Source organism: Schistocerca serialis, chromosome 7 (assembly GCF_023864345.2).
Source record: "Schistocerca serialis cubense isolate TAMUIC-IGC-003099 chromosome 7, iqSchSeri2.2, whole genome shotgun sequence".
NCBI lineage: Eukaryota > Metazoa > Arthropoda > Insecta > Orthoptera > Acrididae > Schistocerca > Schistocerca serialis.
In genome coordinates, this window is record NC_064644.1 from 540,566,445 (window position 1) to 540,592,100 (window position 25,656).

The following is a 25,656-nucleotide window of genomic DNA, read 5'->3' on the forward strand; positions in this document are numbered from 1 at the left end:
TAAAACGTCATTCCTGGCACGGCATTTTTACTGCATAAACAGCGAAAATGCAGTAAGCTTTCAACTTTGTTCCTTTGATCATCTTGCGTGCGTTATCCGCGAAAGGAAGTTCGTAAAGGTTGGAAATCATGTGTAAAGTTGGTTGTAAGTCCCTTGGTTGAAATCGGTTAAGTGGTTTCGAACATACACACATTCCTAATTCATACATACATAAACTGAACTCTGCCCGAACAGGCCACGAATTCCAAACAGTACCGACCGGCCACCGTGTCATCCTCAGCCCACAGGCGTCACTGGATGCGGATATGGAGGGCGTTGTGGTCAGCACACCACCGCTCTCCCGGCCGTATGTCAGTTTACGAGACCGAACACATACGTTCATGTATTATTATAATATGTAAGAATTCAAATAAGCACAATTAGAGTAATGTCTCTACTGTTCGATTTACACTGGTTGCTAAACATAATAATGCTATCATTAACTGTAATTTCAAACCATCCTTTCCTTTACATTAATCTTCTCTATCCTGACTGGAAACTTTTGCCTGTCGCATAGTAAATGTTACTTGCGAGTTTTGGTCAGTGTAGTGATACGTATGCTACAGCAGACACTGCAGGCAGAGGTCCCTGCTGAGATACATTCAAGAGAACAAGTGCTGATTTCTGACTCCTACCGACAGAAGGAGGGGTAATGCCTCTGCCAGGTAGGGTACAGCTACGCTACGGACCAGCGTCGTTCTGCTGACTGCTATTCTGGGGCACCTGCGGATCTCTTTCCACGAGCTTTAAGAAGATAGTGGACCCCGCTCTGGTCCTGTTGGAAACGCAAGGATGATACACAGAGCCGCCCGTACCAAGTAAATGGACGTTTTACAACTAGGGTCCAGGACGGTTAAAGTACGTTTCGCATAGGGTATTGCACCAAATCCATTAACTTCTCGTAAGCCACGTGAAAGTGAAAGAGAGTTATTTGCTCTGCTGAATGGAATGGACAGTCTAATGAGTGCAGCATATGAATTAGAGTAAATCGAAGAAAGAGGAAAGTAATGAGATGTAGAATAAATGAGAACAGCGAGAAACATATCATCAGGATTGATGGTCACGAGGTAGATGAAGTTAAGGAATTCTGCTACCTAGGCAGCAAAGTAACAAATGACGGGCGGAGCAAGGAGGGAATCAAAAGCAGACTAGCAGAAAGGGCATTCCTGGCCAAGAGAAGTCCACTAGTATCAAACATAGGACTTAATTTGAGGAAGAAATTTCTGAGAATGTATCTTTGAAGCACAGCATTGTATGGTAGAGAAACATGGACTGTGGAAAAATCAACACAGAATCGAAGTATTTGAGGTGGTGTGCTACAGACGAATGTTGAATATTACATGGACCGATAAGGTAAGGAATGAGGAGGTTTTAAGTGGAACCAGAGAGGAAAGAAATATGTGGAAAACACTGACAAGAAGAAGGGACACAACGAGATCGTCTGTTAGGACATCAGGGATTGAGCTCCATGGTATTGAAAGGAGCTTTAGAGGAAGACAGAGGTTGGAATAGATCCAGCAGATACTTGAGGACTTAGGTCGCAAGTGCTCCTCTGAGATAATGAGGTTGGCGCAGGAGAGAAATTCGTGGCGGACCTCATCAAACCAGTGCGAAGACTGATGACTCAAAAAAATTAAAAAAAAAATTCCACATGAAGTGAGACACAGTCTGAACAAATTTCTATATCCCCAGGTTTAGGTATTAGCTTTCATACTCCTTTCGTCAAGTGTCATCAGGTACGCAGATGTCCTCCAACTGTGTGTATGTGCAAAATCAATAAGTCTAATGACAGATATCGAGAATTTCAGAACCGACCTGTGTGCAGTAGTACAATGTGCGTACGATGTAGGGTACCGTTTGATCATCCTAGACTACCTACCCCGAAATTGTTTGTAATCCCTACTAGTTTTAATTCTAAATGGGATAAGACCAACTCCTCTCCTTCAGCAAAGAGTCTAGAAGTAATGACGGATGAAAATCTAAAGTGTGCTGTGCATGTAACTGCAACGTTCAAGAAGGCAGCGGCATCCCCCCACAGCCTATATAAATACAAAATTATTCCCTCTTGTACAAACACTATTTATTGATTGCAATGATATTTACCTGCAACGTCTTTCTCGGGAAAACTCACGGCTCCTGGAACTAATTATGAATACGTGTACTCGTCATATCTGTGATGTTAGGCTCTTTGATCATATTTTAGTATCATATGAACTGCAACCCCGTCTTCGTGCACGTAAACGCAGAGATTTCCATACCCTGTCTTATCAACGAACACTGTGCCTCATTTCTCTGCTTGTCTTTAACGTTCTTATCTTAACAACATGGCAGCAATACCCGTTCATACCAGAGCAAAATCCTTTAGGTCCCTTTCCACTTTCTCTAAATCCTTCTCAATAGCAGAAACCCGAGTCAGGAATAATCCCCGTTTTCATATTAGAGAACTGAATAGCATCTCGGGCTTCAGAAGAGATTTAACGCTGCATCTACTAAAGTAACAATAAGGAGTACCATTCTCCCTGCACGCACCCGTTACCGTTGTACATGCTTCTTTTCAACCACATATTCCTCTTTTCCCAGTATTCTTAGCTGATGCAGTTAAATTTTCATTCCCCAAATTCGCTATATTAGAAGACATCTAACTTGTACTGCTATATTTCTTTTTATACCTGGTCCTATCATAATTGTTATTCTAGTCATTATTATTATCTTTACTACTATCACTATTAGTGGCAGCAGCCGCAGTAGTAAAAGTATTGGTTCTCTTAACGTTATTACGCCACAGTCTGACGCTACCAGTTCAGACAATCAGTGTATTTTAACACTATTTGTCACGTTAAAACTGTTATTTTTTTAGGAAGCTAAAACGTAAAAAATTAGCTGTACGTGCGAAACCCTGTTCCGATGTGAAAGAGAACATGACAGCCCTAATAACATCAGGTTAAATAAATAAATAAACCTCCTGCAGCTCCGAGACAAGCGATGCTATTCAGCTTTTTCACTGTGTTTTCAGTCTCCCGGAAAGAGCAAGATTTCTCATCCTGACATCATCAACGGTGATGTGAGGATTTCCTCCACCAGTCAAGTGTGTAAGACTAGGAGCTGACTTTCTGGAAATGTTGTATGTGTTAAAACGAGGGATTGGCGGACCAAAACAAGATATCAATGATGTAAGGTAGCTAGATAGAATGTTCTAGAAATAGAGTGGGTGGGAAGCCAGCTGATTGGAAAACTTTTTTCACAGGCTCTTCGGCAAGGCAACAGACAATGCTTTAACAATTACGTCACTGGCATGCATCTGGCCTTCCTTTCCTCATTGCTGTCGGCCGGAGTGGCCGAGCGGTTCTAGGAGCTACAGTCTGGAACCGCACGACCGCTACGGTAGCAGGTTCGAATCCTGCCTCGGGCATGGCTGTGTGTGATGTCCTTAGGTTAGTTACGTTTAAATAGTTGTAAGTTCTAGGGGACTGATGACCTCAGAAGTGAAGTCCCATAGCTCTCTGAGCCATTTGAACCATTATTTTTTTCCTCATTGCTGCGCGGGACTCTGCTCAGAGCAGCGATATAAGATGCGGTGGAGGCTGACTTACGGCTAAGTCTCAGAGGAAAAGACTTGTTGCTAAGCTTTCAACGAGTAGAATCGTTCTGTTTAAGACTGGAAACTTCGCGCTTCAGCAACGAGACGCGGCGGCTAGCGGAACTTCTGCTCTGCTTAGGCAGCCCGTGCGCTGTACGATGCGTCGCAGTGGCAGCCACTGGAACAGTATGCAGCTGGCCCTCTACACATCGGTTATGGTGAGGTTATCCGGCGACACTGGCTGGTTAGGGAGACTGAAGTTAGGCGTTTTTCGTCGTTCAGTTAAAGTCATGCGGGCTCATCCATGAACTGGCCAGTGGGAGCAGTTGCGTCTTTGTTTGCCTTTCTCCTTTCGGTACGACACTGCAATCACTCTGTCAGCCAGACATCATGTTCCTCATAATTACATTGTCAGCATCTTAATTATGCCTAAAATCCCTAATTCTTTTTCCGAGAGCTGTCTACAAGAACTTCCCCAACCACCTGTAAAACTTCTCGGTAAGTGATTCTTGTAACTTGTTTATCTGCCATAATTAACAGTGGCTTTTGTCTTGTGCCCACTGGAGATTCGCGTTAATGTTACGTTCGACGGGCTCACAGTAAGTATGGTTGTAGTAAACTTACCTAGAGTGACTTATGCCAAGATTTAAACTCTGCTGTTATTGAATCCCTTTTCGTAATCAGTATACCACCAAAGATTTTTGCCAAGCTCAACACTCGAGACTCATTTACTAGAGTCGCCTCTTACCTACCGTCAGATCCGTTGCGCACTGTTCTTAATTCGGTATTTGAGTTCTTTGGTGAGCGGGTGGCTTCTGCAGACCCCGTACCCCGTTAGCAGTCGGGAGGTCCGTGTTCACAACTCAATTAGCGCTTGTCAGTGTTCGTTGGTGACTGACGTCGCACTGTGTTCGGCAGTGAATCATGGTTCCCTACTATCCCGAATGACTATTGTCGGCAAGTATGGCCGCGATCTTGGAAACGTCTTGTTATTCTACATCAGCGCTTACTACATCTACAGATATACTCGTAAGCCACCAAGGGGTTCGTGGTTTGGGGGGGGGGGGGGAGGGGAGGTACGCTGTGCCACTACCAATCATATCCTTTCCTGTTATACTCGCAACTAAGCGAGCGAAAAACAACTCTCTATATGCCTCCGTATGAGCCACGATATCTTGGGACTTGCCTTCATGGCACCAAGTGAAAGGTATCTTGGTTGCAATAGAATCGTTCTGCAGTTACCTTTTCTCAGTAGTGATCCTCGAAAAGAAATTCGCCTTCTCTCCGAGGAGTCCCATTTGAGTTCCCGAAGCAGCCCCATAATACTTGCGTGTTCTTCGAACCTACAGTAACAAATCTAGCAGCATCTGAATTGCTTCGATGCCTTCCTTTAATCCCATCTGGTATGAATACCAAAATTCAGCTGAACTGTAATTATGAGTAAATTGCTAACAATGGCATGAAAATTTGGCTTGTAATACCACAGCTCCTCCAAAATCGGTACTGCAGCTGACAGTTTAAATTTTTGGAATGAAATGACAATGCCAACTCGTTAAGTCGCGCACAATTTCCCACTAAAAAACCAACTTCAGATCAACAGGCTAACAACGGATGTGGTCCCAATCTGATAAAGGAATTGAAGATCGGGCATAAGCTGCAATCAAAGCCACAATATAGAATGATACAATTACCTTACGTTTACCAAACGTCGCGTGCACACCAGCATAAAGCGGGTCGCTCCCTGAAGCAACTTATTCTGAACCTAACATTGTGTTTCCAAACCATCCCAATCGGTCATTTTTGATATGTGCTGCGTTTTTCGATTTACTATGTGTCACCAAATTCCAAGAATCCTTTCCAGTATACCTAAGTCAGGAAACACCTGTCGAATCAAATCCGTGAATAAAAAATTGGCCAAGTTTCTTGCTACACACACTGCGTAACTTTTTCACAGTACCTCCTACCTTCCTCTTCAAAAAACTTTTTCGAATCGTGAACATCATTAATAATACGTTCTACCTTAACATGCGCCCGATACCCTAATAAAACTGACAAACACCAGGGACGGATTCCTGAGTGAAAATGGAGGAAAAGAAGGTCCTATGAACATGTGGCCGGAAAAGGACGATGTGCGTGCAACGACATGGTTCCGGAACACAGTACACAGCTGCATCGTATCCCCGTCACTACAGATGTTCTAAGTGGCCCTCATGAGGTACAAATTACACGTTCACACGTCGCATCATGCAATGCCGCACTTTAGATTACACCATGCTGGGGGAACATTCGTCTTGAGCTTGTGCTGGGATTCGTCTCTACATCCTGTAGAACCCTGTCCTCCACCTCCCTGCACTTTCGTCAGAAAGGACCGAGGGTCGCACAAACGCCCAAACGGGGCTTGAAATGTTGTGTGATGTGGTAGGCGTCTGTGAGGATACTTGTTTTTCTATAACCGCGCTGCCTACCGTTTTCATTTCCTTGGCCGCAACAGAAACACCACCTCGTCTCGTTCCCGACATGCAGACCGGACCATACTGCTGCTTACAGTAGGCTGCGAGAATCACACAGCCTGCAACACACAAGGAACACGCGGCACGTGGTCAGAGGGACTTTCATTCGTCGCCACCATCTACTGTGGCAACGAAGCATTTGTGGACACAAGTTCATAGGACTTTCTTTCTTCCGTTTAATTTAGGAATACATCCCTGCATTTTGCCAGTTCTATTAATCTTCGCCATATATATATATATTGTAACCTAAAGTTGACGCTTGAGTACCACTCCTCCGCTGTTCGATCGTGTGTATCGGAGAGCACCGAATTACGTAGGGATCCAAAGGGAACGGTGATGGACCTTAGGTACAGATGAGACTGGAACAGCACATTACGTCCACATGCTAACACCTTTTTATTGGTCTTTTTCACTGACGCACATGTACATTACCATGAGGGGTGTGGTAAACGTACACACGTGGTTTCCGTTTTCAATTACGAAGTGAAATAGAGTGTGTCCCACTGGAAACACGTCGACGTATGTGGTATCAGCATGATGGTGCACCTGCACATTCCGCAATTAACACTAGGCTGACCCTTGACTGGATGTTCGACGGGCGTTTCATAGGACGTGGAAGACGCATAAATTGGCCAGCCCGTTCTCCTGATCTTACACCTCTGAACACCTTTCTGTGGGGTACGTTAAAGGAGAATGTGTACCGTGATGTGCCTACAACCCCAGAGGATATGAAACAATGTATTGTGGCAGCCTGCGGCGACATTACACCGGATGTATTGCGGCGTGTAAGACATTCATTACTCCAGAGATTGCAATTGTGTACAGCAAATGATGGCCACCACACTGAACATCTATTGGCCTGACATGTCGGGACACACTCTATTCCACTCCGTAAATGAAAACGGAAACCACGTGTGTACGTGTACCTCACCCCTCATGGTAATGTACATGTGCGTCAGTGAAAAAGACCAATAAAAAGGTGTTAGCATGTGGACGTAATGTGCTGTTCCAGTCTCATCTGTACCTAAGGTCCATCACCGTTCCCTTTGGATCCCTACGTAATTCGGTGCTCTCCGATACACACGATCGAACAGCGGAGGAGTGGTACTCAAGCGTCAACTTTAGGTTACAATATCTCCGGATGTAATTAACATTTTACAATGCAAGAAACGGCACTGATTACTTTTTTGTTCATATGTTCAGATGTGCTAACAAAACTAACGGGGTTCCATTTAAAAAAAACGTAGGTTTGTGTTAAACAACATACTTCCCTGCATTTTTTTATGGTTTGTGTTAACCAATTACACTAGCCCCTCTCCTCATGTTCGGTCTGTGGAATCGATTCGTCAGTATTTGATGTGGTTTACGAAATATATCCACCTGTAATGTTAGGTGACTTACCCTGTATATATATAGGGTGAAAATTTTTAAACCGACAAACTCTGGGAGATTGTAGGGGACATCAAAATAAATACTTTTCCCTAGTGTCATCTTTTTCTGTGAGGATTATTCAGACTGGTGGAGGCCGTATTACTCTCTTCAGTTGTTAGAGGCCGTATTACGATCTTAAGTTGTTAGAGGCCGTATTACGCTCTTCAGTTGTAGGTAACTGCTGTCCACCGGTGTAGTAGTGCATCGCCTCTGTTTACTAATGGAGCGATACACCTGGAGTGAGTATACTGATATGGTTGGTGCGTACTACGTAGCGCACCACAACAGACGAGCTGCACAGCGGGTTTATCAACAATAATATCCTTATCACCGTATCCTGTATCGTACGACCTTTGCTGCTGTGTACCGACGTCTGCGTGAGACCGGGTCATTTAGCAGATTACCTGGACAGGGATGCCGTCGCACGGTGAGAACGCTGCAGTTTGGGGAAGATGTCTTGCAGCACGTGGAGAGGGATCCTTTAATCAGCACTCGTACAATTGCACGTAACATGGAGACGAATCAGACGAATGTAAGAACAGTCCTTTGAGAGCAATTGTTACATCCATTTCACTTACAACGTGTCCACAACCTGGAACCAGTTGATTATCCACCCAGAGCACAGGTTTCGCAGTGGTACCTGGAACAGTGTGAAATGCAACCTACATTTCCATCCTCTGTGTTTTTTACCGATGAAGCAATGTTTGGGCGTGATGGACTCTTCAACATGCACAATTCGCATGTTTGGAGTGAGGATAACCCACATGCCACAGTTACTATCGCTCATCAAGTGTGGTTCTTCGTTAATGTGTGGGTCGGTGTTGTTGGGGACTGTTTAATTGGGCCGTATCTGCTACCTAGGCCATTAAATGGCAGGCACTGTTACAATTTTCCCGCCAGAGCATTGTCAGAATTGCTGGAAGACGTCCCGCTCCCTACAAGACAACGCATGTGGTTCCAACATGACGGGGCGCCGACACATTTCAGTCCTCGTGTGCATTGATTCCTGGACCTACGGTTCCCAGAAACGTGGATTGGCAGAGGTGGTCCTGTACCATGGCCTGCTCGATTCCCAGATGTGTCCCCTCTGGACTTTTTTGTGTGGGGAGAGATGCGCAACCTTGTTTATCCAACTCCTGTCGCATCAGAAGAGGATCTGGTTGCCCGGATAGTAGCAGCAGCAGGAACAGTTCAGGATACTCCTGGGGTTTTTGCCCGTGTCAGACAGAACATGATCCGACGCTGTAGCCTTCTTTACGTGTCAATGGGGGAATTTATGAAAATCTATTGTAATTGGAATTGGGTTGTGTTAATGTGTTGTCTCTTGGTCATAAAAATGGAAAAGTGTTTGTTGGTGTAATTAATTTGCCGCCAGCGAAATCTTCCTCTACCGGTTTAAATACTCATAGGAAAAAATGACATTAGGGGAAAATATTTGTTTTGATGTCCCCTACAACCTCCCAGAGTTTGTCGGTTTAAAAACTTTTCACCCTATATATATATATATATGGTTCTGCCAGAGTTTTTTTCTTTTCAGTGGTTGTATCTATCGTAAAATAAAGAACGACTGCCTCCCGTCATAATAGTGGTTTTATTTCAACATACAATGGCACTTTTTGTTCATCGATTAGATCTTTAATGATAAAATCTGACAACAGAAAGAGAGATTAGTTGTGCATAACAACCCCTCAAGCCTCCTGGCTGTCGTATTCATCACCCACTTAAAAAATAAATTTTTTTAGGGGAAAAATAAACTTGAAGGGAAAATTGTATATTACAGAAGTCATGCGCGTGACACTCTACTCCCATTTGATGGCACAAAGATAAACTTGATGAGCTTCTTATATTATTCAGTTCACAGTAAAATAAAGGTCACAACTGAAACATAAAACAAATCATTCCATAAATTTATTAGCCCTCACAGTTGTTAATGAACGACGAGTACCTAATTTTTGCATTCACATGAAATCAACCTACACTGATATCACAATACATAAATCATCACTCCATCCAAACATACACAAGTATGCTGCATTTAGATCCATGCTGCACACGGCCCATACATTATCATTGAACCCCAAAGCATTAACACAAGAAATTGGTACAATCAAAAACAATTGTAGTAAGTAATGTATATTTAGAAAAATCAGTTGACAAACTATCTAACAAAATACAGTCCAACGTCAGTAATTGAAGCACTACAAGAATAAAAATTGACATAACACATTTCTTCACAAGCATTCCCAAATGTTACGAGTACCTTAAACACAATTATTAAACTATCATTCTCCACAAACCATAAACTTGGAAACCATTTATCTCGTGCAGTAAACACAAACACACCACTAACAGAACGTAGCGGAATATATAAATTACAATGTAACAGATGCCTTGCATTTTGTATAAGGAAAACAGGAAGAACTTTCCTCACACCATACGAAGAACACACTTTCACAACTTGCGAAAACTTGATCTACTAGAACAATTAGAAATAACATTACACAAAGTAGGATCTTCTGAAAACGTGTTGAATGAACATAGTTAAGCAGCCACAGTTTTATTCAGTAATTTTAAAAGTTTATTTTTGCTAAGGAAACAAATTCTTATTAGTGCAACCGTTTGAAGACATAGTCCACAAAATATATTCACACATATTTGCTTCATAAATGATTTCCTGTATAATTAATAACTTAATCGCTTTGCATCTCCTTTGAAATAGTAACCCCTAAGTATTTGCAGAAATGCAGCATCCTACATTTGAAATTCTTTCTCGTGTTTTCACGTGTGTTCACAAAATGTGCTGTGGGACGAACAGTGTACACTCGTACATCAACACGTTTACTCATAGTCTACTTCAAAAGCCATACATCCACAGTCAGTCAGTGTCACAACTGCTTCGTCAAACCCGTAATAGGTCTTGCTGCGATCTGTCTAGTGGTCCTCACCAAACGTTAAGAGAGTAACAATGGAACGTCGGTCTGCGCTTGTCTTACGCTTTTCCACTGAACGCCTCGCTCACACTAACTCACACAAGAGTTGATGTCACACTCTTGATGACCATTTAAACGTGTGAAAATTTTTACGCGTACCATTTAGCTCCTGCTGACACTTGCTTGTGCTTGAGCAACGTCGGCTTGCAGGGAATGACAGAAATGTTGTCTATTCTAATCCCTTACTGTCTTTATCAGCCGGCTGGTGTGGCCGAGCTGTTCTAGGTGCTTCAGTCTGGAACCGCGCGACCTCTACGGTCGCAGGTTCGAATCCTGTCTCGGGCATGGATGTGTGTGATGTCCTTAGGTTAATTAGGTTTAAGTAGGTCTAAGTTCTAGGGGACTGATGACCTCAGAAGTTAAGGACCATAGTGCCCAGAGCCATTTTTGTGTTGATGAATATTTTCTAGTTGAGAGAAATATGTTAGTCACCAAGGTGAGTATGTTGAGAAATAAATATGTGGATATGAAAAATAAGGAAGCAGAATGTTAATATTGTTTTATTTAAAAATCTTTGAGCTATTTCACACGAAAAGTAGTGAGGTAATACTTCTCAGCCCGCCCTTGTCTCAACTACGTAAGAGTTTACCTGCACGTAGAAATCCTGCTCACTGCTTCATGCTATCTAGCCAAGATACTTTTGTTCGTTTTTTCTTCTCCTACACTTAATCTTCCCTTATGTTATCAACTGCAGAGTGATATACACTACTGGAAATAGAAATAAGAACACCGTGAATTCATTGTCCCAGGAAGGGGAAACTTTATTGACACATTCCTGGGGTCAGATACATCACATGATCACACTGACTGAACCACAGGCACATACACACAGGCAACAGAGCATGCACAATGTCGGCACTAGTACAGTGTATATCCACCTTTCGCAGCAATGCAGGCTGCTATTCTCCCATGGAGACGATCGTAGAGATGCTGCATGTAGTCCTGTGGAACGGCTTGCCATGCCATTTCCACCTGGCGCCTCGGTTGGACCAGCGTTCGTGCTGGACGTGCAGACCGCGTGAGACGACGCTTCATCCAGTCCCAAACATGCTCAATGGGGGACAGATCCGGAGATCTTGCTGGCCAGGGTAGTTGACTTACACCTCCTAGAGCACGTTGGGTGGCACGGGATACATGAGGACGTGCATTGTCCTGTTGGAACAGCAAGTTCCCTTGCTGGTCTAGGAATGGTAGAACGATGGGTTCGATGACGGTTTGGATGTACCGTGCACTATTCAGTGTCCCCTCGACGATCACCAGTGGTGTACGGCCAGTGTAGGAGATCGCTCCCCACACCATGATGCCGGGTGTTGGCCCTGTGTGCCTCGGTCGTATGCAGTCCTGATTGTGGCGCTCACCTGCACGGCGCCAAACACGCATACGACCATCATTGGCACCAAGGCAGAAGCGACTCTCATCGCTGAAGACGACACGTCTCCATTCGTCCCTCCATTCACGCCTGTCGCGACACCACTGGAGGCGGGATGCACGATGTTGGGGCACGATCGGAAGACGGCCTAACGGTGTGCGGGACCGTAGCCCAGCTTCATGGAGACGGTTGCGAATGGTCCTCGCCGATACCCCAGGAGCAACAGTGTCCCTAATTTGCTGGGAAGTGGCGGTGCGGTCCCCTACGGCACTGCGTAGGATCCTACGGTCTTGGCGTGCATCCGTGCGTCGCTGCGGTCCGGTCCTAGGTCGACGGGCACGTGCACCTTCCGCCGACCACTGGCGACAACATCGATGTACTGTGGAGACCTCACGCCCCACGTGTTGAGCAATTCGGCGGTACGTCCACCCGGCCTCCCGCATGCCCACTATACGCCCTCGCTCAAAGTCCGTCAACTGCACATACGGTTCACGTCCACGCTGTCGCGGCATGCTACCGGTGTTAAAGACTGCGATGGAGCTCCGTATGCCACGGCAAACTGGCTGACACTGACGGCGGCGGTGCACAAATGCTGCGCAGCTAGCACCATTCGACGGCCAACACCGCGGTTCATGGTGTGTCCGCTGTGCCGTGCGTGTAATCATTGCTTGTACAGCCCTCTCGCAGTGTCCGGAGCAAGTATGGTGGGTCTGACACACCGGTGTCAATGTGTTCTTTTTTCCATTTCCAGGAATGTATTTGGTGTTACATAAGCCGTCCCATAGTTATGCAGTTTTTGTTGCTGTAAACGTTGTTACATTTTATGCTATTTGTGTGTCCTTCGCAATGTTTCCTTATTGTTCTTGCTGTAGACGGTATTTTGCGCACTTAAGTGTAGATACACATTTCCAAACCTCGCTCTTTCTTGCTATTTACATTTTTTTGTTCAAAATGGCTCTAAGCACTATGGGACCTAACTCCTGAGGTCATCAGTGCCCTTTACTTAGAACTACTTAAACCTAACTAACCTAGGGACATCACACACATCCATGCCCGAGGCAGGATTCGAACCTGCGACCGTAGCAGCAGCGCGTAGAATCGCTCGGCCACCGAAGCCGGCTACATTTTTGGTGCCCATCTTTGATAACGATATGCATACCAGATGTAACATCTTACAAAACGAGCTCGAAGGTTACGGTCTAGGTTTATCACTGTGAGAAAGTAATTCTGTTTTCTGAAAGCGATACCGATATACCATCACAGAGCTCTGTTCAGAGATACTTAAACTGGTTAATGAGCTATTAAGCAGTTGATTTGATTTGCAACAGAGTTAGCTGTCGTGTGATAATCACAAGGAAACGACGACACCGTTATCAACACCTCACGAAACTTGAACTCGGTCGTGTAGTAGGGATACTAGAAACTGTATGTTCTCTGATATTGCCGAAATACTTGGCAGAAACTCACAGCGGAAATCACGAGAATATACAATCGCAAGAATACCGGGCTCCGGACGGCCACGTAGCACTGCTGAGAGTTAAAACCACTGGGTTCGGCATTTGATCCTGGAGCTTCGTGCTGTATCTGCAGCAGCAATTTGAGCAGCTACTGGCACCACAGTGACACAACAAACTATTACAAATTGTTACTTCAACGACAGATCCGAGCCAGACGCCCTGGAGCGTGCATTCCGCTGATCCCAAACCACCGCCATTGCGACCGTTGTTGTCAAGCGAGAGCTCATTGGAGGGTAGGGGGGAATTTTTTTGAGTTTTCCGATGAACACTGTTTCTGTTACGGTACCAGTGATGGACGTCTGTTGGTTAGAAGGAGGCCAGCTGAGATCCTGCAACCAACCTGCCTGTTTGCTGGACGCGCTGGACCTACATACAACTGGAGTTCTGGTCTGGAGTGCGTTTTCGTGAGACAGCAGGTGCACACTCGTGCCTATCCTACACACCCTGACTGCTAATTTGTACGTCAGGCAGGTGATTCGACCTGTCGTGCTGCCTTTCATGGACACAGTTGCAGGGTATGTTTTCCAACAGGATAACGCTCGCCCATATATCGCTATTGTAACCGAACATGCTCTACAGAGTGTCAACATGTAGCCTTGGTCTGCTCGATTACCAGATCTGTCTCCAGTGGAGCACACATGGGACGACATCGGACGAGAAACAGCAGTAATCGTCCTTTCAGTGACCGACTAAGAGCAACAGTCATGGAAATCCGTCCCACAATCTGCCAGTCTGCACCTGTTCAACACAATGCACGCACGTTTGCATGCTTGCATTCAACATTCTGGCAGTTACCGGTTATAACGCACTACCATTTCACATTGCAGTGCCTTGCGCTTGCATTACCCTGCGATCTTGTATTGTTAATCGCTTAAATATGTTACCTAGACAATTGTGTCCCAATATTTTACAACTCTACGTTATTTATTATTTTGTGTTGTGATTGTCTTTCAGTCAGTGTATATCAACAGCACTGCTAACGTTGGTGACGAAAATTTCATTAATACTCACGCTGCTGGCCGGGGTGGCCGAGCGGTTCTAGGCGCTACAGTCTGGAACAGCGTGACCGCTACGGTCGCAGGTTCAAATCCTGCCTCGGGCATGGATGTGTGTGATGTCCTTATGTTAGTTAGGTTTAAGTAGTTCTAAGTTCTAGAGGACTGATGACCTCAGAAGTTAAGTCCCATAGTGCTCAGAGCCATTTGAGCCAATACTCACGGAATTTTCCTTTAACACCAAGTGCTTCCTGAAAAATGCTCTCAGAGTACAAACAGAATAACAAGACTGACAGAACGCATTCTTGTCGGATTCCGCTACAGATATTAATCAAGTCGCTGATCTCATTATCAAAATTAACCACACGTTGTCTGACATCAATTGGCATTCTCTCGACAGCCGAAGTTTCTCTAATTTATATTCATTGTTTTGAGAATATACGTAAGTGTACTTCCCTAGAAGCTTTTCCATAATGAATAAAACAAAGGCAAACATTTTTGTCTGAGCAGTTTTCTACTACAAAGTTTAGTCCAACTATTTCGTCTCTTGTACCTAAACCCTTCCTACACGCAAACTGTGTCCCACCAGTGAATTTCTTACACTTTTAAAACAACATTTCACTGATGACTTTCAAAAATATTTTCAATAAATGGATAATAAGTCTGAGTCTATGATTTTCACATTTTCCTGCCTTTTTCTTTTCCGTAAGAGAATGGAAATTGTTAATAGCCTTTGGGCAGGGCAGTGAACTGTATCGTAAAAGTCTTTAAAAAGTTTGTGTAAGTCTCTGATACCTTCGTAATAGACCTGTTTAATGGGTTCCACCACAATTTCATCACGTCCTGTTGCTTTAGTGGTTTTTGAGTTTCATTTGAATTTCTCCATTTCTACTTTTATTATTAGCGGTCCTGTTGGATTATCATTCCTATAAATCTCAACATTTGTCTATTCGCTTGTCTATTCACCGCTGTTTATGATTCTCTGACCTGTGAACAGTTAGCAGTGCTGTGCTTCAACGCGAGTCGAGGTACTCCAGCTGTTTACAACATAGCTCCATAAATCTTAGGTTTTGCTCGATTTTTGATCTCAGGCCGTTATTCTGATTTATTTTGATACTATCTCCACTACAAGTTTTTCCACTGTAATTTAGTGTCAACGTGTTACATAGTTTACGAGTATTTCGTTTATTAGTGTGGTGTGCGTACTGTAAGACCTTCGGTACACACACCATCAGATTATTTGACTTGTCACTCTAACGAAGTAGGCGAGTGTCAGCAATATGTCTCGTGGTCTTATCGTGGCGTGTTTATATTCTGCCGTTAGACCAGACGATAGAAATGCCACTTGCACGCTTAGAGTAGCAGATTGACGGTGACCAACTTTAAACCGAACTTGATTAATTTTCACACACATTTATTAAAATAATAACAATCATAAACCTTACTTAACTTGGTTGTGGATGCTATTTACAATTGACTATCTGAAGTTCCTTTGGTCTTGGTACGTTTTATCTTATTCTCACATATCTCTGATACTTGACAAAGTGTCTATACATTTATCTTCATGGCTATGTACAGGAATATGATAATCTTCTTAGGTGCAGACTGAAACTTGATTACAGACTAATGCAGAGTAATGCAGACTGATTGATCAGAGGTCTGTACACTCGTTACAATACCTTGCGTGTTCAGGTATCACTGCGCAAGTGTTATCCGCGAGGCGAAAAGGTTCTACGTTAGCAGCAATCTCATTGGCCGCGTTACATATTAATACGCGGATCGGCAGAAGCAGAATTTGGTCCATCTCTAAGACTGCGCCATCTCGTAGTGCGGAGACGGACGAGCGCTGCGCCTGCGCTGTTGTGCTTAGCGGGGCGCGCTCTAGTGGGAAAGTTGTGTACGCGCTGACTATGCGGAACTATGTACACAACAATTATGCATATAATTAATTCTTGATTCGTTTTGCTCCATGTGTCATTCCAATGTTACTTCCTTGAGCAAGGTGTTTGAGATTGGTAACCTTTTAAAATATATTGTAATACTGGAACAGGAATCGAGGTACTCAGTTTCATCCCACTTAGAAAATCATTACAGTCTCTAAAAACGAAACCAAATATTGTACTGGCTTCAAAGTCAAATAACAATCATTGAAGACAACATTTATTCTTTGATACATAAAAACAAACATAAAATTTTGTATATCGATACGTAGTGCTTGAGTACTCTTATTGCAAATTTGTTCTTACACATTAGCTGTTTGTGCGGTGGTAGTATTTAACGCTACTTTCTATTGAGTTTCCCAAAATTGTCAAATTCTGAGCTTAGCTGTTGGTTGCTGTCGTGGCCAGTTCGAAGTTTTTTCTCGTACCACATGAGCCAACTGTCATGTGATTGTTCGAGCAACCTTGATACTGTATCGACTGCTGCTGCGTATGGGCTAAATCTCGAAGCTGTTCGAACACGAGTACTAGCTCTATCCTCTGTCGGCAAGACTCAGTGATGTATTGAGTACTTCTGGGGATGTCCAACATTGCATTGAACGAAACTTCAGGAAAAATACCGTTTGACCGACCATGACTCGATCGTAAAACACTGAAAAAAAAAGTATTCCTCTATCCTTCATGTATCTGAATTTACGAGGAGGTTATTACGATATTTTAATAATCGTTGAAAAAAACTAAGTTGCGTGATTAATGTTTTGTGTATTTACTGGTAGATGTCAGTAGTCCTGCTACATGCCAAAACTCCCGCTACAGCTTACCGTAGCAAGCCACCGGAGCAGCAAAAACGGGATGGTGTAGCTCGTTCATAAATTTAAGCATCGTCTGGTGATTGGTTTTCTGGGTTTTGCGCTGTTCCGACTGGCTCCTGGTGTCAACTACCTGCTTTCTATGAGAAATTATTTAATTTATAAAGACTTTTTGTTTCACATACATTTGATACTGTGACCGTGTGTCGCTACGCCACATGTGCACACTCATAGCCCAACCAGGAATAAAATGATCCCGCATTATTCTTCATTCAATTAATTCTCATTCTATTGAGTCCAGTTCTTCGACAGCAAATACTGTTCGCTAATAAGAGGTGGAATCAAGAATAATTTGGCAGTAGAACGCTGAATTCCGTTTGCGGGTAAGAAGTTTGTAAATATGAGTAACAAAACGAAGTCTCAATAAATCGGCATTGGAAACAGTTCGTTTCTCTGTGGATGTAATTTCTTTTTCCATGTACATTTATAAGAATAATTTCTTGAAATAAGACTTGCCGGAATACAGAAGCGTTTAAGTAACTGTCACCGTTAAGTTTCACGCTACTTACTCACTTAATTAGGTTACTGGCCAAATCTGAAACCAAGTACGAAACCCAGTCAGAGATAAAAGGCCCACCAAGAATCGCACGTATGCGTACACAAATTTCACGTCCGTATTCGTCACTGATACATTAAACTGACTGAAATAAACTTGTGGCATTCATAGTTAGGTCGTATAAACTCTCATCGAAGTAAGATGAGAAGAACGGCAGATTGTAGATTTAGGCTTACTCGTGGCAGTCCGACGTGCATCAAGACGAAGGCGCGATGATTAGTTTAAATAGTATTTGAAGACTTCCTTTCCTATCCACTCTTAATCCTACTTAGTGTTTCGTTTCTAGTGATCTCGTCTGGGAGGTGTTATTAAACTTCAACCCTCTCTCCTTTCACAGGCGACAGGGAAAGCTATGTCAGCGTATCTGCGTCTTGGAGATAAATACTGCCGTGCATCATGAGTATTTTAATAAAAACGTTCTATCCCGATTTTCATTTTGTGATGGAAGACTGCAGTACACCTCGGCGAACAAGGTTCAATCTTGGACGGAAATTAAATTTTACTTCCTAATTATACAGAACATGCAAAATTTAATTTCTGTCCTTGTTCCTTTCATTTCTCTCGACCCACTACCAACAACCTCCGGTTCATAGAAATGAACGAAGTTTTCTCTCACGTCGTTTTTGATGGATGAAAGGGACCTTGTTTTAATTAAAGGCTCATGATGGCCCTAAAAAGTAAGCGCAGCTTTTCAACGTAAGTCGGCAGTGAAATAAATGACTCACCGAATGATAAATCGCGTTCTGCAAAAAATACGGAAGTACACTGACTCACTGTTTCGCGACCTACATTTTCTCGCGCTCAGCTAGAGCGGCAATTGTTCCTGCAGACAAGCTGCGGCACCATTTAGCGGTTCGAAGCTACCTACACAATTATGAAGCATTAAACTGATGAACAATTAGCAAACTACATAAAATCCTCGGTGTTCCGGAAGTAGCACGTTTTTAGTATTAGTACGTTACAAACTAAATATTAGAAACAAAAGAATTACTCTTCATTGACGTTCATTTATTATGTAGCACACATAATTCTGTAGGAAGATCTTTGGTAGATACACGTACAGAAAATGAAAATTCTGAAGTGGTGAGTTCGCTAGTATACCCTACGCTAAGTGAAACTAATAAAGAAAAGCTCCACTATTGTCTCATACCAGGTGAAAAGCGTGCAGAATGCGAATATAAACGACAAAACTTAGAGGAGAGCTTCAGTGACCCAATAACTGTAGAAACCTTAGGTTTCTGAATATGAAATTAAGTTTCTAACGGATTCTGTGAATCCTCTAATGGTAGATATGACGGAAGTGTAGATTAGATGAGATCAAATAGTTCGTAGGAATTCTTTCTAAAAATGGCAAGATTCTATATAAGCGTATATCTTGAAATATCAAGTTTACACACGCTGCTATAAAAAAAGCGTGTATGTCCGATATTTAATGTGTGATTTCATAACGTCTTAAAATTTAGAATCTTACTAGTTTTTTATTGTTGGAGTGAATCATGGTATTTTAGAATAAAGCTACATCTTAAGCTATTAATATTTTCATTGCATATCACATTAAAAAAGTTGGAGGGCCGGCTGTAGATTTCGTTGTGTTTACACCTTCACCACTACACCGCTAGCTATCGTCTTCTACGTTAACTATAGTACTTTGTGTCTGAAGACACGCGACGGTAGAAGTCTGAGGTACACGAGGTGAGGTTGATAGTAACTGACACAGTTTTCCAGCCATGCAAACGGGCAGGTAGAAGTTGTCGGACACACGCAGTTGCCTCGCGTAAGCCACTTGGATTGCACTACCTGCGTTCAATGTACCACCTGCACTGCGTGTTAAATTTGAAAACATATAAAGTTGCTTTTGCGCGCCACGAAATGTAATACGACGTTTGCCCAGAAGTTAATGTACCGCATTTTTTCCCAGCCAAAAACAATGCTACGGATGCGAAACGTTACGTATGTATTATTTGATGACTCCTGAGTGGGCGCGCCAAGTTTCCGTCACTTGCAACAGATAGCGTAGCTGATGGACAGAGTCAAAATGTCGTCTGTAGGTGATGTACTTTACAAGCAACGTGCCGTCATTGAATTTCTCGCTGCAGAGAAAGAAATGTAGGTAATACAAACACTTGTTCAGAGTCTATGGAGCATCTGCTGTCGACAGAAGTTCAATTGGTCGCTGGGCACGGAGGGTGGGGCCATCAGAAGGCAGAGTGTAGCGGTCAGGGAGATCATCCACGGCTGTCACACCTGACATGTTGCAGCGAGCTGATGTAATTCGCGAGGACAGACGCATTACGACTGGGCAGTTGGTGCTGCATATGTCAATCAGCAAGAGAAGTGTGGATGCAATTATTCACACACAGGGTTGTACATTGTTACTCCATCCAAACTACAACCCTGACCTAGGCCCCTGGGACTTCCACTTGTTTGGGCCATGAAACTTTACCATTCGTGGAAGAAGTTTTGAGGACGAAGAGATGATCCACACAGTGTAGCACTGGCTCTGCCGCCAGGACAAGGATTGGTACAGACAGGGGATCCACACGCCCTTGTTTCGCGCTGGAAGAAGGCCATAGAACGGGATGAGGATTAAGTAAATAATAGGGTGTGTAGGTAAAACACCATTATTTTGTGTGTGTAATTCTCATTATGTTCAATAAATAATTGCTGAAGAAAAAACTGCGGTGAATTACTTTCTTGGCAACCGTTGTATTTTGTAATATGTTTAGGGCAGAATAACGATGCCGCGAACAATTCTTTCGACATTAGATTCATGATTAGAAATTCAATGGCTTGTTTGTGGCATCATGGTAGCCAGGTGCGTAAGTCCATTTAGGCCCGCATCTCGATCTCATACCAGAGCTTACTATCAAAATCATTATAAGCACCCGCTGATGGGATCTGGAGTGTTTAAACAGCGACCAAGTGCTGTGCGCCACCAAGACACAATGTTTATAGCCACTACGTAGAATAACTCGGCACGCATCTCGGCGAACCCACATCCCAGTACCGCTAGTGAGTTCTCACGAAATTGCTGTCTAATCCTCTTCCTTCTGGGAATGTGTACGTACCCCATGTACAAATCTTTCCATCATGACGTTTGATGCTATATTAGTATGTTTTTTGTATTCCATGATTACCTCCATGTGATTATCACTGACTAGTTTATCTCACGAGACATGCACTTCTAACTTAAAATGTAAACGTAGCCCTTTAAAGATTAATTTGTTTCTCTAGTTTCAATATAAAAATTTTGCTGCAGTAAATTTTTAATTGACGTTACCTTAAGGTACACTCATTCCGTTCATTATCGGAAAAGCATCTCGTACAAATAAGTGCTCTCCCTTAAAACAGAGTGTGAATTATTTCAGACACAGATGCAAACCATCATACTTTAAAAAAGGCGTGTATGCCCGATATTTACTGTGATTTCATAACATCTTAAAATACTATAAATACTATACTATATACTATATATATATATATATATATATATATATATATATATATACTATAAATACAAAATTCTGAATCTTACTAGTGTTTCATTGTTGGAGTGAATAATGGATTATGGGGAAAAGCTATTCCAGCATCCAGACATTTACTTTTCTGCTAATAATTGTAATACTTACAGCATAATGCTTTCAATCTCTTGGAGACACTTGAAATCGCACTGATGTGTTCGATAAAAGGAACAAATATATCGTAGTGTCACGATATAATACGAATTTGAGAATGTTTTTGTGAATATTAATTGAAAGTTTGATTTCAGAATCGACGTTTTTCTGTTATTTAGCCCATCAAAAATTAACTAGTTTCTCTTATACATATTTAACAATATTTGAGAATAGTATGTAAATGATGACAGTTTTTTCGGAATAAAAACTTAGGATAGGAAGATATTTATTTTTTGGTATCCTTATATGTCAGTAGACATTATACATTTCACATTATAGATTTATAATAAGCTGAAAAAAGCTAAGGGATAAGGCTTTTTTGATGTATTTTTCAAATCTTCAAATCTACGCCACCTTACAGTTTTCACACGAAAATCCTTAAAATCAGGGTGGCTGCAAACTACAGGTTGACTGTTGGAAATTAATAAAAGTGGTGTCCTCCTTATAACTGCATCGCCTTTATACTTGACTCTGATGTTACATGAAATTCCCTCGCACACTTTTTTAAAATCTTTTAAGGCTCCTTCTTAAATACTAATTTCATTGCCAACAATTAATCTTCTATTAACAGCCTCTAGCATTGCAAATTGATTTGTCTTGTTATTACACCTACCTATATGACCAACATTAAGAGCAAAAGATACAAAGCAATCAAAGAACGAATTTTTACCACTGTTTGGAGGACCCACAATACACAAAGTGTTTAACTTTTTTGACTGTACATAATTATCATTATTCCAATAACACAATCCATTCTTATTGAACCATGAAACTAAATTTAACAAAAATTTTGTGGCTTTATCATTGTCACCTTCACATTGCAATAATACAATTTTGTTTAACCAGGTTAAAGAACCGCCCAAACTGTAATAATATTCCCATACATTGTTAGAGGTAGCATAAAATATACTATCCTGTGAACGAGAGCATAAAAGTGATTCAATTCCCTTAAGATCTAAATCGTTAATGGTTTTCTTGTATAACTCTAATCCAATATCAAAAAATCTTTTAAATTTAGGATCAATAAAATTCATGAAGTAACCATGATCAATTGGAAGCACGTTTGTAATGTTCTCAGGTGGTATACAATTGTACTGAATTAGTACGGAAAGAACCTGTCGTGCGATTGTTGTCAGGTTGCACCCTTTTCCTGTAATGATTTGTTTGCATCTCGAATGAGACTGTTTACATGGTGCATTATTTGCGTGCCTCTGTTCGCTGTCACCATTAGGTCGACTACTTTCCCCTTCCAGTATTGTTTGGTATCCTGAGAGGCAACTTTCCCATTGTAAAATTTCAGCTGGATAAGGTAGTCTTTTAATGATTCCTATAATCCAAATTTGTCCGCGGCCATACCCCTTTTACACATAGAGGTATAACAGTACATTGAGCCAGTCGATATCTGACATGCCTGAAATTGCTCTTTTCCGTCTTTGGAGCTTCTTAATTCTGGAGGAAATAAATGCATCATTTCGGAACCAACATCTGCATCTCCTCGAGGAATAGACGCAGTCATGAATGACATGGAAGTGGTCTCCGGCTTCTCTCCAGAAGAGAATTTCTCCAGGATATCCCTTTGAGAACTCAGTAAGTTTGCTATGCAAGATGTCAGCATCTCCCGGTCTTTCTGTGCCAATGACGTCACTGTAGTACCACCAGGTAGAGACCTCACATAATTTAATAAATTCTGTAAACCATGGGAACATGATTAGGAAGTCAGTTCGTATTTTGTCAAACAGTTCATGGTTATATTCAAGCACGTTAACAAAGCTCCATCGTCTTCTCCCAGTGATGATATGATACTTGTTACCAGGTATGTGAGGAGCTTCAGGGATGGTTTCTTCACTTCTGCTTCCAGCATCGTCCACATCAAGCATATCAATTCCACAATGTGTTCCATTTTCAGAATTCTGCAAACAAATTATCAAACACTAACTCATCATCTCCATCAGAATCGGAAACTGCACCTAGACAACCTCCACAATGTACGCTACGAAATAGTGGGGTGTTTGCACAAAATGAGCAGCAATAATTATATTTAGTTACAAAGGGTGGTGCAAATACACCTTCCACAACTTCCAAAGGATTAACAACTAGTGATATGTTGTCGACACAAAACATTTCATATATTAGATCTCTGGGTCGTACAGAAAGCATTTTACTTACACGCCGCTCACAAATTTTTATTCTCCATCTTGAATTCTTCAAGTATGAATTATTGACCTTAATACAATAATACTGCACACTTATTTTGAAAACACTGTTAAAGAAATTGAAAGGCTCCATATCACTCATTGCTAATACACAAAATTCATTCCAAGGTTTCCTTTCTGAATTACGAAACTTCTTTCCAAACATAGAAGCTTCTATTACAATTTCTCGCAACATAGGTACATTTTCTGAGTTGTGAAAAATATAATCTGGTGATAAACGATAACGTGAGAGAATCTAACGGATTTTTCATTTCTAAAATGTAAAAAAGATCCTCTTTCAACAGATCCGGAATATTTAAATCAATTGAATGAAGAGCATTGTCCAGGTGTCCTATTATTACAAATCTGCTCAATTTGTACAAAGTAGAAACCATTTCGTAGTGTACTTACGAAAAATTCACTAAGCGCAGCTTCGACGGGGTCAGAGGTAGACGCAGTGTTCAGTACGTTGTCAGAAGACATGGTTACTAAGACCCTAACATACCCCTTTATATAGTACATGGCGCAGATGGCTGTCACCGATTACGCGCGAGTTATTTCTGTCGCCAACCTTTTGCTGGCGTGGGTGCTTGCCCAGATAGCAGGCTTGAAAAGCCAACAACTATCTCAGCACCACAGCCACAGGCGCCATGGCGACCTTGGGACCAGGGGACCCAGGGGCGGGGGGGGGGGGGGGGGGAGATCGAGTGTATGGTCAACATGAATCATGACGCAGGTGCCGCCACACATGTGCGTCGATTCGTTGACTCCACTTCACTGACCCCTACTATATCTAGATTGAACCTTTGTATTTCCCTTTTCAGATTTTGTAGTTTCCCTACCACGTTCAAGCTTCTGACATTCCACGCTCCGACTCGTAGAACGTTATCCTTTCGTTGATTATTGAAAATTTTTCTCATGGTAACTTTCTATATTACACAAAATATGTAATTTCATGGGAATATAGGACGCTGGGGCGCTGTATGTACTGTTTCTGTTGCCTGAATTCAGTGCCCATAGAAATTAATATCTGTGTAAAATTAGAGGAATGGGCAATTGATGGAGAGCAATCACGAGCATATAATGTGTGACAACGAGTATTTCAACGATTCAACTAGTAACAGTGGAAAAGGTGTATAAAAGTGCAGAAAAAATGAGGTTTTCCAAGTGATTAAGTATACTGAGGTCCTGCAAGCAATTTATGGGCGTAGAATTGTTGTAATGTGAGTTACGAAAAACGGAAGAATGCTTCCTTTTACTAAATATCGTTAGGGATGATTAATTATTGAACTATACTGAACATTTCATCTCGAACAGTTTGTGTGCTTTTCATGTTTAACACAAGGGTCATCGGAAAGTACAGAACGTTCTGGTTTGACTACCACCAACACCGATCAACAACTGACCTTGATACTCACCCACTTCAGTTTGGCGGCAACTAGGATCGAATAAGGCTGGCTACTGCTTAGCTTTGAGACTTTGAAGTACGTGACAAAATTGATTATACTGCCAATTGTACGGTGCGCAGTGTTATCCGCTTTGTAAACGGGCAAATGCGTCCTACCCTTCGAGAGTTTATAGACGGATGACTGAGGTTTACGGTAATGTGATGAACGAAGCGTCAGTTTGGAAGTGATGTGTCATGGTTAATGGAGGACAAAAGGGACTCAAACCAAGGACTGAAACAAAAATCCAAGAAGACAGTCCACAAGTAGTGGACTGCACTCATTCTTTCCAGACATTTCAAGGTATTTTACGAGATTTTTAGTGCACATCTGAGCTATAAAGAAGTGCGTGCCAGGTGGGTTCGGATTTTATCAGACGAACACAAAAACAAACGAATGGCAGGTGAATTGATATTTAAAGTTCTGGGTTGTTAGGCTGCGTCAAATTTCCTTCTAAAATAATCGACGTTTCGACCTCTCTGCTGGGGTCTTCTTCAGATTGTTTCGGTTTCCACTATCGCTAGAGCACTGTCAGACACCAGTGTCGCGTTC